Below are 4,808 nucleotides of genomic sequence, written 5' to 3' on the forward strand. Positions count from 1 at the left end.
TTCAGGTTTCCTTCTAGGGATACGTGAGTGTCCTTCCCTGCCTCCTGGATACATCTCTAGGTGTGTCCTCACCGCAGAGAAATGAGCTATGCTTAGAAGCAGAGGCTGCAGCTGGGGAGAGGGCTGGGCGTACTATAGATGGAGGAGAGGGCAAAAAGGCAAAAGGCACCACATGGGACTCCTCACCACAATCTTGATCAGATGTTAAAATATATATATATTATGTATATTTATTATATATATATAATATATTTATATACTTTATTTATTTTATTTTATTTTTGGCCGTGCGGAATCTTAGTTCCCTGACCAGGGATCAAACCCGTGCCCCTTGCTGTGGAAGCACAGAGTCCTAACCACTGGACCGCCAGGGAATTCCTCAACATACTTTAAATACATATTCAAATTTATTTAAACTATAAATACTTTAGAGATGTTTGATTATGTTTGACATATATTTACATATTTTAAAAATATATTTAAAGATGTTTTATATATGTATCTGCTTGATATATATGTGTATAGATACATGCTTTTTAATCATCATAATATCAGGCAGAGCTTAATAAGCAAAATTTATTAAGTCAAGTAGTACTCAAGGCCTTACTCCCCTTCTTCCCCCCCACACACAGTTCCTTTCTTCACCCCCTCCTTCCCTGACATAACCACTCTTAGCTCTTTTGGTTATTTTATTTGTTTGTTTCTGGCATTGTCGTCATCCTTTCTAAATTATGTGCTTATCCTGCTATTTCTTAGATTCTTTTCCCCCCACTACAGACATACAGATATTATCTATTGACTTCCTAATATGAAAGATGATGATTTAACATTCCATCCTGCCTCCTTCCCCTACCCTTCCTTATTTTTCCTTTTTTTATCCTCCCAATGTAATGATTGTGTTATCTCGGGTCCTCTGAGAAGCAGAAAACAAGGCAGAATTAGAAATGAACGAGATAAAGCGGTGGTTCCAGGGCAGATCTGACACCATGAAGGAGAGGGGCAAGGAAGGAAGTTTGGGTAGGAAGAGACTTAGACTGCAGGGTAGTTCTGAGAAATTCAAGGCCAGGCTGATGATGAGACCCAGACTAAAGACTGCCCAGTGAAGAAGTCTTCCACTGGGCAGCAATGGCTGGCCCTCGTCCCCCTGCTGTGCTCAGTCACTGGCTGGGAACCCAGGAAATTTCACAATGATGTGCTTTATTCTCTATGTTGGGTGTTAGGTGGGTCTTTCTAATCAGGAAACTCCTGTCTTTCACTTCTGGGAAATTTTTGTTTATTATTTCATTGATTTCTTCCATTTTGTTTTTTCAGCTCTCTCTTTCCAGACCTTATTATTTGGATATTTGACCTATTGGACTGATCATCTAATTTCCTTAGACTCTGTCCCATTTCCTATCTAGTTCTGGCAGATTTCCTAAACTTTATCTTCAAAGCCTCTTATAAATTGTTTTTGTTTTCAGAATATTCTTTTTTTTGTTTTTTTAATTGTATTTGTTTTTCTTCCTCTTGCCTCACTGAGCATACTCAGTGTGTATATACGTGTATGTATACACATATATACACATAAACAAAAATACAAGAGAACAAATCCATACTTTTATTTATTCACTTTTCAATAAGTTTAAATCTTCGAAGGGTACAGCATCACACGGATTCTGTGTCCAATGGCCTTACGAGGAAGGTTGCTTTGGAATTTGGCACCAACCGTGCCGCTGGTTCCATGAGCTTGAGTTAGCTTTCCCCAGACTACTCTGGTTTTGTTGGGTTTTCCCACCAGGAGTTACTGTGTTCTGGGAATTCCCTGGCGGTCCGGCGGTTAGGACTCTGCACTTTCACTGCTGAGGACCCAGGTTCAGTCCCTGGTCTGGGAACTAAGATCCTGCAAGCCATGAGGCACGGCCGAAAAAAAAGTTACTATGTTCTTTGCTTTGTACACAAAAGCACATCTCTTGGCTAGATAGAATTTAGTTTCATCTCGAGCACATACACCTTCAATTTTCAGAAGAGCTGTGTGCTCCCTCTGGTTCCAGGGACCCCGCTTCTAGCCAGCAAAAAAGGCCTTGGACCATAGCCTTCCAGACATATATGTCATTGTAGAAGTCCTGTTCCCAGCAGGCCTCCACAGGCTCCAAGATGGCTGAAAGAGCCTCAGTGTGTATTTTCAATGCAATTCTGTCCCTCAGATTGTCTCTGCTACCTTTGAGTTCATTTTCCCCACCCATCTGTTTAGCTGTCTTTCACGTCCACAGCTTTCTCCTGTTATCTGATGATTCTTTGTTTATACTTAAGACTGAGGCACCAGAAATCAGATTGGAAGCCCTGCATTGTGGGGCTTCCTTTCCCAGAACCTTCTTAGGGTTCTCGGCTCCAATACGCTTGTTCCTGTGGGTGTTCTCCACACCCCACACCCCACGTAATTAATTTTCAGTTTCCTCCGTTATATTCTACATCAGTTGCTACTGTTTCCCTCAATCTGTGTTCAATCTTCCCAACTTTGTTGGCATTTCTCATTTCTGTTATCCACCCCCCCATCATTGTTGTTCTTGTGGTTTTATTTCCCCCCCTTATTTCCATTTTACTGCGATTTGAGGAGGGAGTGGGGACAAAGAACATATGTTCAATGCAATGTAGTATGCATAACGAGATGTCATGCTTCTCCTATGTCTTATTATCACACTTTCAACACGCTCCATATCAACAGTCTATCTCAAAAATGGTTGAAAAGGTATCTCTTTTGTAGAATGTGCTCAGAGGAAACAACTGCCCGTCAAATTTTCTTATCCCAAGATATCCTTCTTCTGTGACACTCTTTTGATCTATTTCTTCATTAAGGTAATAAAAGGTTACCATTTACTGAGGACCTACTGTGTGTACTTTACACTCAATATGTCTCATTTCATCTTCACAGAATCCCTGCAAGGTAGGCATTATTACACACATTTTACAGACAAGGACTGTGGCTCAGAAACTTTTCCCAGGAAACTCAGCTGACAAGATGTGGAGCCTGGATTCAAGGAGGTATCAGTCTAACTTCCAAGCTGACTGCTCTTTCCAGGGCACTTTGCTGCCCATCCCCAGGGGTTGTTCAGTGCTTGGTGACAGCTGTGACAGCAGGAGTAACACACCAGGAGCTCTATGAGAATGTAATTTCCATGCAGGCAGAGCCCTCACCTGCCTTGTCTACATCCGTCTCCCAAGCACAAGAACAATACTTGATGCATTGAAAACACACAATCAATATTTTTTAAACAAACAAATGAATGAATGGATGAACATGATATCCTTTAATTCTCAGAGCAAAGCAGTCATAAGTCTTACATTACCCTTTCATAAAAGGTTAGAAAACAAGTTTCAGAAACTTGGGACTTCTGTTTTCTGGGGATCTGCCCTTTCTAGGAAGTGTTGTTTTTATGTAATCTGAGGAATAACCCGTGCTAAGGTGTCAGCTAGGACCTAAGAGGATAGCTGAGTTGGCTTGGCTTCATGAGTTCAGAATTATTCATCATTGGAGAAGGTGTAGAGGAAAGGGAACCCTCCTACACTGTTGGTGGGAATGTAAATTGGTGCAGCCACTATGGAAAACAGTATGGAGGTTCCTCAAAAAGCTAAAAATAGAATTACCATATGATCCATCAATCCCACTCCTGGGCATATATCCAGACAAAAATATAATTCAAAAGATATATGCACCCCTATGTTCATAGCAGCACTATTCACAATAGCCAAGACATGGAAGCAACCTAAGTGTCCATCGACAGATGAATGGATAAAGAAGATGTGGTACATATATAGAATGGAATACTACTCAGCCATTAAAAAAGAATGAAATAATGCCATTGGCAGCAACATGGATGGACCTAGAGATTATCATACTGAGTGAAGTAAGTCAAAAAGAGAAAGACAAATACCATATGATATCACTTATATGTGAAATCTAAAGTATGACACAAATGAACTTACCTACAAAACAGAAACAGATTCACAGACATAGAGAACAGACCTGTGGTTGCCAAGAGGGGGTGGGTGGGGGAGGAATGGACTGGGAGTTTGGGATTAGCAGATGCAAACTATTATACATAGAGTGGATAAACAACAAGGTCCTACTGAGTAGCACGGGGAACTATATTCAATATCCTGTGATAAACCATGATGGAAAAGAATATGAAGAAGAATGTAAATATGCGTATCACTGAATCGCTTGCTATATAGCAGAAATTAACACAACATTCTAAATCAACTACACTTGAATAAAATAAATATAAAAAACAGAATTATTCAGCATTCATTCCACAAAATACTAGTGACTGTTCACTATGTGCTGGACTGGGAGACTGAAATTCATTACATCTCATCCTAGCTTCGCAATAATCCTGCTAGGTAGCTAGTTGGTCTAAAACCAGACTCTGAAATATCCATTGGCCAATGAAGAGTTCGCTTAAAATTCAAATTCTGTTTGAGAATCTGGACTTCATTTTAGTGTCCTGTGTTTTCTTGGCATTTTGGAGCAGTTTGATGATTTAAAAAAATTAGTTCCTTGAAGGGCACATCTAACTTAATTTTGTATTTCTGTTAGGTATTGCTTGAACTTGCACGATTTTTAAAAAACGATGGGATTGTTTTGGACACTTGAAAGTGTCTTTTTCTATTGGACCTATTTTTGAATAGTTAAGCTCTTTTTAGTCAGTTTATGTAAAGCCTTTTATTCAGAATTTAAATTAAATTAAAACTTAATTTAACTTAATGATGTTTATTTCCAGGACACCTGAATGGTTGTAAAAATGCTCCACAGGGGACTGATGTTACATAAG

General features: G+C 39.6%; 1 pseudogene; it reads right to left on the reverse strand.

Moving 5' to 3' along the window:
* Window positions 1-1,621: 1,621 nt before the first annotated feature.
* LOC133102442 (large ribosomal subunit protein eL33-like) lies at window positions 1,622-2,092 on the reverse strand (annotated as a pseudogene).
* Between the last annotated feature and the right edge of the window lie 2,716 nt (window positions 2,093-4,808).

The sequence above is a fragment of the Eubalaena glacialis genome, chromosome 12, assembly GCF_028564815.1.
Source record: "Eubalaena glacialis isolate mEubGla1 chromosome 12, mEubGla1.1.hap2.+ XY, whole genome shotgun sequence".
Taxonomy (NCBI): domain Eukaryota; kingdom Metazoa; phylum Chordata; class Mammalia; order Artiodactyla; family Balaenidae; genus Eubalaena; species Eubalaena glacialis.